This window comes from Bison bison, unplaced genomic scaffold, assembly GCF_000754665.1.
Source record: "Bison bison bison isolate TAMUID 2011002044 unplaced genomic scaffold, Bison_UMD1.0 scf7180017864516, whole genome shotgun sequence".
In the NCBI taxonomy this organism is placed as follows: domain Eukaryota; kingdom Metazoa; phylum Chordata; class Mammalia; order Artiodactyla; family Bovidae; genus Bison; species Bison bison.
The window spans coordinates 4,149,963-4,160,962 of record NW_011495069.1 but is presented as its reverse complement, the minus strand read 5'-3'; the positions used below and the strand labels follow the sequence as shown (position 1 = coordinate 4,160,962).

At 47.9% G+C, this 11,000-nt stretch overlaps 1 long non-coding RNA gene and 1 pseudogene across 1 annotated transcript; one reads left to right on the top strand and one right to left on the bottom strand.

Moving 5' to 3' along the window:
- Positions 1-4,560: 4,560 nt before the first annotated feature.
- LOC104981229 lies at positions 4,561-5,868 on the top strand (annotated as a pseudogene).
- A 333-nt stretch (positions 5,869-6,201) lies between these two features.
- LOC104981080 lies at positions 6,202-10,992 on the bottom strand. Its single transcript, XR_824337.1, has 3 exons — positions 10,730-10,992; positions 10,055-10,155; positions 6,202-9,481 (listed from the first exon to the last, which is right to left on the bottom strand). It is a non-coding gene; the product is annotated as an uncharacterized LOC104981080 (long non-coding RNA).
- Between the last annotated feature and the right edge of the window lie 8 nt (positions 10,993-11,000).

The following is an 11,000-nucleotide window of genomic DNA, read 5'->3' as shown; positions in this document are numbered from 1 at the left end:
GTTAGGGGTTACTGTTTAGCAATAAAAAGAAACAAATGACCAAGACTTGCAGCACGGAAGAGGCTCAGACTTCATGCTCAGTGCAAGAAGGCTTCACATTACATGGTTCCATGTACGCAACTTTCCCAGAAGAGGCAAAACTGGGGGGACACAAAGCAGATTGGTGACTGCCTGGAATGAGGGTAAAAGCAGGAGCCCTTACAGTCGAAGCTATGGTTTTTCCAGTAATCATGTACAGGTGTGAGAACTGAACCATCAAGAAGGCTGAGCACTGAAGGACTGATGCTTTTGAACTGTGGTGTTGGAGAAGACTCTTGAGAGTCCCTTGGACTGCAAGGAGATCCAACCAGTCAATCCTAAAGGAGATCAGCCCTGAATATTCGTTGGAAGGTCTGGTGCTGAAGCTGAAGCTCCAACACTTTGGCCACCTGATGTGAAGAGCCAACTCATTAGAAAAGACCCCGATGCTGGGGAAGATTGAGGGCAGGAGGAGAAGGGGACGACAGAGGATGAGATGGTTGGATGGCATCCCTGACTCAATGGACTTGAGTTTGAGCAAACTTCAGGAGGTAGTGAAGGAAGCCTGGTGTGTTGCAGTCCACGGGGTTGCAAAGAGTCAGACACGACAAAGTGACTGAACAGCAAAAAGTGACTGAACTTGCAAAGAGGTCTGAGGGATCTTTTGAAAATGATTAAAGTTCTACATCTGGACTGCGGTGATGGTTGTGCAACTCTATGAATTTACTAAAATTCACTGAATTATACACTTAAAATGGTGAGTTTTGTGGCATGTTAGTTACACCTTGTAAAGAGCTATGACAAAACACGAAAGACACAGGCCTTGCATTTGTGGGTTTTATCATTTAATTAGGCAGAGAGTCAGTGGATCAGTCATTAAACCCCTAAGTATAGAATTATAAAATCTGCTAAAGAGAAGGAAAGAAAGACCGAGGGTGCAGTAACAGAAAATAGAAAGAGAAACTTCCTTGGAGAGGGTGGCCAGGGAAGGCCTATCTCAAGAGGTGTCCTTTGGACAGAGACTGGGAAGGGCACTCCAGGTGAGGGGATGGCACGGTTAGAGTCGGGGTGGGAAGTCTAGGAGCCTTACTGTTGCACACTCGTGGTAGAGTTTAAAAGAGTTGCCTCGACCTGCTAACCACATGGCCCATGAGCGGTGGGGCAGGGGTTTAAAACAACTTCTTGTGCCTTCGGTTGGCATCAATCTTCCTGCCAGTCTGTTCTTGCAGCTGATGCGATTGCCCCAGTCATACACCAGCTGCCCAGCCTGTTCACACTGGTCTACTGCTGCCCAGGGCTTGGAGCATGGTGGGGCATGGAGGTGCCTGAGCACATGCTAGGTGAGGAGACGGCTGAGGTGTGTGTGAGCTCACGCTGCCGCGACACCTGCTGCCCATACTGTGAGTCATGGGCGGGGATGACTGCGGGATCCCGCCTCACAGACTCAGCCAGGCTCAGGCGGTCCAGCGCCCAGGTGGGCTGCAGGCTACAAGAAGACCCACCTGCCCACACCTCCTCTCACCTGTAGGACATAACGCTCTTTTTCTTTTAATTCTAATTTTTACCTTCCACCCTTTTCCTGTCTTTTTTTTAATTGAACATTTTATATAATTGCATTTTCTCTTTCTTGGTACTTCAGTCATACTTAAAAAATTTTTTTATTTAATTGGTTTATTTGGCTGCACCCAGTCTTATCTGCGGCAGGCAAGATCTTCCATTTAATTGGGGCATGAGGAATCTTTAGTTGCCACATGCAAGATTTTCAGCTGCCACATGTGGTATTGTTCAGGGATCGAACCCAGGTCCCCTACATTGGGAACTCAGAGTCTTAGCCACTGAGCCACCAGGAAGTTCCCCAGGATATAATGCTCTTGAGGGCAGACCTGGATTCAGATCTCCACAATGGCACTGCTGAGCTATGTGACCTTGGACTTCACTGAGCCTTGCTCTCCTCCTTTGCTGAATGAGGATGTTGGGGTATGGGAAAGTGTAGATCTGGGATTAGAACCCACATCCACTCAGCTGTGAAGCCCTGGTTTCTCCACCACACCATATGGGCTGGCTTCTTGCAATGGCCCTCACTGAGGGTCTAGTTCAGTGTTCTCAGCCCTGACTATGCAATCAGATCAAACCTGGGAGTTTGGTGAACTTTGGGATCCACCCTTAGAGATTGGTTTAATTGCCCTCAGGTGGGGCCCAGGGACCAGTATATTTTAAAAGCTCCCCAGACAATTCAAACAGGTTGCCAGGGTTGAGAATCACAGATCCAACCCCTTCATGTTCTTTGTTTTACTTTTTTAAAAATCCTTTCATTTTAGAGACAAGGAGACGGAAGCACAGAGACTCTGAATGACTGTCCCCATCCCCAGAGATCCCCCAGCCATTTTCAGCTAAGCTGAAACTTTTGAATTCTGCCCTCTGCATGAAAAAGCTATAGTGCAGTTATATAAAGCCCCAGTGAAGAACCAGAGCTTTGTAATCAGATAGCTGTTGTTTAGTTGCTCAGTCATGCCAGTCTCTCTGCAACTCCATGGACTGCAGCACACCAGCCTTCCCTGTCTATCACTATCTCCTGGAATTTGCTCAAACTCATGTCCATCGAGTCGGTGATGCCATCCAACCATCTCATCCTCTGTCGTTCCCTTCTCCTCCCGCCTTCAATCTTTCCCAGCATCAGGAATCTGATGAGTCAGCTCTTCACATCAGGTGGCCAAAGTACTGGAGCTTCAGCTTCAGCATCGGTCCTTCCAATGAATATTCAGGGTTGATGGAGGTGGATTCAGTCCCAGGTTGTCACTTTGGCCTGGGGAAAGTCACTGCATCTCTCTGACCCTCAAGATCTTCATCTGTGAAAATAGGGGTTATGGGAAGGCTAAACCAGACATGCGTGTGCGGAGAGGAGATGCTTGTTGATCGGACTGCATCCTCCAGAAGAGGCCTTCCGTACAGCTTGATGGACGTTTATTGAGCACCAGCTACAGGTTGGCCCCTGTTTCTGGGGCTACAGCGCTGGCAGCAGACAGAGGAGACAGGAAACACAGGAAACAGGCTGGGCTGGACAAAGTGGAGGGGCTCCGTTAGCCATTTAACATAGGCTGTGGGAGCCCCAGTCAGACCTGAGATGGGGCACGGTGTGTAGGGTACAGGCTGACTCCATCAAAGGCCTCTTTCCTAGGACCCTGGGTTTGGGGAAGTGAACATTGATCAAACAACTACTTTACATTAAGTCTTTTGCTTTTGTTGGCTCACCTGAGCTTCAAAACAGCCCTTCAGGACAGGCAATATCTCTGGTGTTTTCAGTTCAGTTTGGTCGCTCAGTCATGTCTGACTCTGTGACCCCATGAACTGCAGCACGCCAGGCCTCCCTGTCCATGACCAACTCCCGGAACTAACTCAAACTCATGTCCATCGAGTCGGGGATGACATCCAACCATCTCATCCTCTGTCGTCCCCTTCTCCTCCTGCCTTCAATCTTTTCCAGCATCAGGGGCTTTTCCAATGAATCAGTTCTTTGCATCAGGTGGCCAAAGTATTGGAGTTTCAGCTTCAGCATCAGTCCTTCCAATGAATATTCAGAACTGATCTCCTTTAGGATGGACTGGTTGGATCTCCTTGCAGTCCAAGGGACTCTCAAGAGTCTTCTCCAACACCACAGTTCAAAAGCATCAATTCTGGTGTTTTAGAGATGAGGGTCAGAGAGGTGTGGAACCTTGGCTAGGCTCTCAGCTAAGGACAGAATCCACTTAGAGTCTGACTCCAGAGTGGGATCTCATCCCACGGTCCCCAGCCCTAATCAGATGGGGTCTTTGGGGGCTCCCAGCCCACCATCCTTGCTCTGACTGGCTGGGCAGTCTCTAGGGAGCTCTCCCCTTGACTCAGTGGGGCTGGGCAGCTGGTCTGCTTTGAGGGCACCTGGCTCGATGCCTTTCTCCTGTCCCCACCTGCTCCCCCAGCCGAAAGCCAAGGACACCCAGGAGTGGGAAATAGTGCCTGGCCTGGGATTGCTCCTGAGAACGTAAGCCTTCAGGTTTCAGGATAAAAGATACCTTCCTGAGTGGCAAGACACACTCCTAGCCCCAGCTCACCCACGGTCCTCACTGCTCTAAATACACCAGACACTGGAACCTTCTTCCTGTCCTCCTGTGTCCTGACCACATCCGGGTCTGTGCACAGGTGGCTCCCACTGCCTGAGCCCTCTGCCCTCCTCTGGGTGTGTGACTCCATCCGTCACACTCAGCTCCTCCCTCTCCAGTGCCCCTGCCCTCCCTGCCATGTGCAGCATCTCCAGAACCCAGCACCTCTTCTCTGTGTGATCAGTTACATTTGCTGAGTTGGTCTTGACATCCTCTCCCTCCTGCCTGATCTAGCTTGCCCACCTTGGCCCACTCTATTTCTGTGCCCTTTCCCATTTCTCTATGACTTGACTCTCTTTGGCTGTCAACCAACACATTCATGTGACCAAATGTTTTTGTTTATGATCAACATCTTCTCCATTTACCAAAATGCAGTGAAGTGGCTGCTCGGTGTTAAAGCAAACATTATAAAACATGAATTTAAAAGAGCTCTTTTCTCTTCTCCGCCATCCTATGTGCAGTTGAGTTCTCTCCTCATCATGTCTTCTCACAAGACTTTCAGGATCAAGCGATTCCTGGCCAAGAAACAAAAGCAGAATCGTCCCATTCCTCAATGGATTTGAATGAAAACTGGCAATAAAATCAGGTACAACTCCAAGAGGAGACATTGGAGAAGAACCAAGCTGGGTCTTATTATAAGAAGCAAGCTGGGTCTATAAGAAGTGGTCTTAACATGTGTGGCACACATGTTAAGACCACTTTTTTAAGCAGCCAAATCACAATGAAAACATCACTACTGTAATGCTTGGCCCATGATGTTATTTCCTCACTATCAGTCTGAGACCCAGTAATAAATATAAAACGTTGGAATTGTTATTGTATTATATGGTTTGTGATGACGTACTGAATAAATACTGTCAGTTAGGACATGGGCCTGTCCAATGATAGAAATGTTCTCTAGCTACCAAGTACTTAGAAGTACAGCTTGTAAAACAGGAACTGGCTTTTAAAAATGTTGTTGTCTTATTGTTCCCTATAACTAGCAGCTCTTACACCTACTGTTATAGGAAGTACACGTATGTGTCATCCTTGAACCTGAAGGCAGCACCTTTTTAAAATAAACCGTGGGGGGAGGGGTGCTTGCCACAAGACATGCAGGATCTTAGTTCCCCAACCAGGGATTGAACCCACTTGGCTGCCAGGAAAGTCCCATAAAAAGCATGTTTATATGCTATTCTATGATGTGGACCAGGGTTTGGCAAACTGATCTGCCTGTTTTTGTATGGTCTGTGAACTAAAGTTATGCATTTTTAAATGGTTGAAAAAATCAAATGTTTTTGACATTTAATAAATTCAAGTTTACCTACCAAAAAAAAAAAATAAATAAATAAAACATGAATTTAAAAGAGAGGTTGAAAGCCATTAGAAGGAGATAGGGAGAGATCTTTTTGGGCTTCTGGACTGAATTAGTAACTGAAGTGGAATATATAACTTACCCAAGAGTGTTCTAGCAGCCAAAGCAAAAGGGGAAATGGCAGTGTGGTTCTGGGGTGACTTGGTTCCTTGAAAAACCACACCCTTACCCCCTCAACTGATAAGGGCTGTAGATAAAAAAACTACCGGCAGGGAAGACCTTTGAGGAAGTGGGTTTCCAGGCTCCGCATGCCTGTCCCTCCTGGCAGTCTCTGTGCTCATCCCAGCTAATGCTCAGGAATTTCTTCTGCTTCACTGCTCCAACCTGGCCTACTTTCCCCAGCTCTGGGCTCCGCAAAAGTAGTGGGTCTCCCATCTGAGAAACGTCAAACTTGGGCCAGGTGACCACTGTGGGGGAAGCAGCAAAGACTTAAAAACTGAAACAGGGACTAGAATAGATGACCGATTCAGGTCCAGCCCTCAGAGTCTGTGAGTTTATGCCTGGGTAACCGAAGTGCAGCCCAGATTCCCAGCCAGCTCCGGTTCCTGTATGCTCCTTCAGAGAAAACAAATTCACACATCACAACTTGAAAGCTGCCTTACTCTGGGTTACTGACCATGTTCCACGCAGCTTCAGGCTCTTCATGTAGAAAACAGGGACGATACTGATCACAAGGAATCGTGGAGTCAACGACAGTGCATGTCTAACTTTTATTTATGTATTTTCCTACATGATCAGAAGCAGAAAGGGTTTTGAAGCTCCTTAAAAAATCAACAACAACAAATAGAACTAAGAAAGCTACATTAACCAGAAGATTAAAATCAGAAAAGTTATTTCAGGGACTTCCCTGGTGGTCTAGTGGTTAAGACTCTGTGCTTTCCCCTCCCCCGCCCCTCCCCCAAAGAAAAGAAAGAGAGAAGCTATATCATCCCTGCTCCCTACTTTCTGGCTATGTGACCTTGGGCAAGTTGCTTTGCTTCTCTGAGCCTCGGTTTCCTCATTTGTAAAGTGAGATAGCAGTATCCTCCCCCGTGGGTATTACAGGCTTAAACAATACGGAAGAGTGATTAGCACACTGTCTGGCATACAGTAAGCAGGCAATACATTTTAGCAATCTTATTATTGTGTAATCTCATTTTTTGTTTATAAGAAGAGTAACCTGGATAAAAGCTGAGCCACTTTGAGGCCAGTCTCAAATCCTTATTGAATTAGAAATATCATTTCCTTTCCCCACCACAAAAAAAAAGCAATTCAAATGTTTATTCAGTACTTCCAAAAATGTTAAAGATTTCATTCATTTAAAGATTTCATGCATAATTTCAACATAACTTCTTAACATTCCTTTTCCTCTCTTTGTTCCTTCTTCTCTTCTTCCCTCCCACCCTCTGCACACAGCACACACATCTGTCTTCCGAGTCCCTCAAATATTTTCTCAAAGCTCAGGCTTCATGGCTCTGGCTCCCTGGCTCCTGCTCCAGCCTTTCCCATCTCCTCCCTTCCAGCATCCTCTGCCCTGTCTCTCCTAGCTTGTGTCTTTCTCCTCCCTCACCCTGTTACTCAGATCCACAGGACAAAGCCAGGCTGAAGATACCTGAACTACAGTTTTCTTCCTGAAAGGTAGGAGGGGGACTTCCCTGGTGGTCCAGTGGTTAAGAAATCTGCCTGCCAATGCAGGGGACACAGGTTCCATCCCTGGTCCAGGAAGATTCCACATGCCAAGGGGTAACTAAGCCTCCTCCGAGGGGTAACTACTGAAGCCCGCACATCTAGGTCCTGCGCTCTGCAAGGGGAGAAGCCACTGCAGTGAGAAAACCCCTGCTTGCCACAGCTAGAGAAAGCCCGCATGCAGCAAGGAAGACCCAGTACAGCCATAAATAAATAATTTTTTTTAGTAAAGGAAAAGCAGGTATAATGTGAGCATCCAAAATATGTTCCAATGGTCCTGTATTTAAATCATGTAAAGTGCCAAGTATGGGGCCCAGGGCACATTTGATAAACAGCATCTACTGTTGGTCAGGACTTAATGGACCTCCAATCCCTCACAGAAACTCAAACTGCCCAACTGAATCAGAGTAGCTAGTGGCCCAAGGAGAAAAGGATCAGGCTGGAACATCCTGGTCCCCAGCCCCATCCCAGGCAACCTCTCTACAGCATTGGGTGAGTCAAGAAATAGTCTAATTGGATCTGACAAGCTCTGCCTGCCCTCCTGGACCAACCTCCTAACGGGCTCCTCCTTACTACATCCTCTTAGACAGGCTGGTGGGTGGGTGTGTGTGATAGGGGAGTCTGTTCCTAGAGAGTCTGGTGATACTCTCCAGGAGCTCTAGACTATAGCTTCAGTTCTGTTATGGAAGACAAGCAAAATAAAAAATCGAATAGCTCTTTTAACGAGTCTCATTTTGTCTGCAGACCTATAGCTGTCCAATCTATCCAGACTCTGACTTGGTACGTGGTATCAGCAACCCCCTATCCAAATCAGTTAACCACTAAGGATTCCTGGGGTACCCACTGTATGCTAGACATTACCATCAAGATGATAACAGAGGAAAAGTGGAGGAAGAATACCAATAAAAACTGTTGCTATTTATTGAAGGCCTATGAAATATAAGCCTCTCTACAAATTCTGGAGGATTCTTCTTGGACCTGCATTGGGAAGATCCCCTGGTGAAGGAAATGGCTATCCACTCCAGTATTCTGGCCTGGAGAATTCCATGCATAGTCCATGGGGTTGTAAAGAGTCGGGACACAACTGATCAACTTTCACTTTCACTTTTCACACTTGGATCTTGCTGAGTCCTGAGGCTGGGATAGCTAGACCCACATGGACTTCAAACACCAGGTACCTCTGAGACCCTCAGGCTCGGTGGCCTGGCCAATCAGAACCCTTGGTCACACTGATTGGCCAAGGAAGGGATACATATTTCAGTAACAGCCAATGAGACTTGGTTTGGTGAATGCTGTTAGAACTGTTAGGAAAAGAGTCTCTGTTTCTGCTGGAGCTGTGGGAGATTAGGACGCATGGCTAGAGCTGCTGGCAGCCGCTTTGTGATTAGGAGGAGAGCCTGCCAGAGAATGAGATCAGTAGGGAGGGAAAGAATCTTGAGGGACCAAGAGATTGACCCTGAATCCTGACGACATCATCTGAGCTCCTCAGTGCAGCCATGCCTAGAGCTTGCTCGACCCTGTCCTTACCATTTTAAGGTAGGTTTTCTGCCAGTTCAAGCCCTGATGCTCTGACTACTGTACCCAGAAACCTGAGTGTTTGGCAGAAGCATCCTCAACATCCAGTCTATAGGAGCCTGACAAGGGAATCGGGTTCTCCTGCCACACAACTGCCCACGTTTCTGTCAGCACAGCGAGCCCACAAAGGCCAACAGAAGCAGTATGGCGCCAGAACGAAGGAGCAAGTCCTCCTAGGCTCGCTGTGTCACCTTGGGGGAGTCACTTTCCCTCTCTGAACGTTCACTTTCCTCACCTGTAAAATGGGGCCGGGGTGGGAATCATGGTATCTGTAGAACAGGTTTGTTCCCATGAGGCTGTTTGGGGAGGGGAATACTGGGGACCCCCGAGGAGCTGGGGGTGAGGGTCAGAATGGGTAGCACATCTTCTCCCTGCTGTGCCCCGAGCAGCATGAAGACCAGGGCCTGTCTTTCCCAGGCAGCCTGTGGGATGGAACAGAGAAGACAGCTCGAGTGCTGGAAGTCCTCAGTTCTAGTCCTGGTTCTGCCGCCAGAGCAGGGTCTGCCTCTGGGTATGCGCCTCCCCTGCCGGTGTGTCCCCTTCAGAAGTGGAAAAGCCACGCCCTTTCTCCTCGGTTTTCTGGAAGGGTCAGGATCCTGTCGTGTTCACTGTTGTACATCTCCAGTACTCAGCCAAGCTCCTGCCTCACTGATACAGCAATCCAGGATGCCCATCATGCGAGCGAAAGAACTGCGGTCAGGATACCTGACCTTTCTTCTCTTCTTTTCGGAACATGCTGTTGGAGTATGACACATACAGAAAAAAGGCACAGATCCTAAGGAGGCTTCACAGACAGCACATCCCTGTACCCAGCCCTCCCACCCGCAAGCCACCCTCTACCAGCACCTGGAAGTCCCCTGGTGCCCCCATTCCAGTCATTCCTTCCACAAAGGCAAGGCTGGCTTCTGACAGCATCAAAGTGCTTTGGACTTTATAGAAATGGAGTAACGCTCAACATTTTCCAGTGATTCATAGCTTACAAAGAGCCCATGTGTACACAAACTCATTAAATCTTCACATCAGTACTGAGGGGTAGGCAGGAATTACAAATTCTACTTTACAGAGGAGAAAACCAAGGCTCAGAGAGAAGGGAATCCCCTGAATTACATCACTGGTAAGTGGACTGCCAGGATAACTGGTTCCATTTTCCGGTCTCCCTGGATCTCAGAATGTCCCTCCAGTCATTAGGATGCAGTTCCCAGGAATGGTCTGGGCAGCTGATAGTATAAGTTACCAGTCCTCCAGGATGGAAAGAAGGCACAGACCTTCAGTCCAGAGAAGATCTGGGCACCTTCAGGGCAGGACCCACCTCTCCCTTCTTTCAATCCGTGGCACTCAACAAACTTTGTGAATTCTGGCAAGTGGCCCCCCTCCCTGTCTGCTTCCCTCCAAGCTGGAGAATTCAGAAGGCTGTTGAACGGAAACAGGGAGAGTTATTTCCCCAGCCCCCTCCCTGCCCACCAGGTGGCCACATACACTGCCCAGGTTCCATGGTCTCATTTGGCTCCTGGCACACTGTGCCCAGGATGAACTCTTACACATCCTTCAGTGTCCCAACTCCCATGTTCTCTGGAATGTCTGTTTCTCCTAACCATCCACTTATCCCAGAAATTAACCCGCATTAATTTCTCTTTCTCAACACAACACAATCACAAAGTCACACGGACAAAACACACTCTGGCTGTATCTTTCTCTCTCTCTCTTTTTCACAAACTGGGCTGCATATACAGTTGTTCCAAATAATAGCCACGGCCCTCGCAGGTCTGCACATGCGAACAAACACAGGCTACACCACAAAACCACAGGATTTGGTTTCTACTTGTTTACAGCTGAGGCACAGAATATCTTTCTACCATACCAGCGTGTGTGCACAACAGGTCCAAGAGTACAGATCACACACCATACAAACACACAGACACACACTTCCTTCACTCAGGCAATCACACAACCACATGTAGAGACAGTCCTTCCCTGACATACAGACCGGTGTAGGCGCGGGGAAGCATCAGTTCTTCACTCTGGTTCCATCCTTCCTCTTTTCAAGCCTCTCTCACTCTTATACACACACACACACACACACACACACACACACACACACACATCAGTTCTTCACTCTGGTTCCATCCTTCCTCTTTTCAAGCCTCTCTCACTCTTATATACACACACACACACACACACACACATCAGTTCTTCACTCTGGTTCCATCCTTCCTCTTTTCAAGCCTCTCTCACTCTTATACACACACACACACACA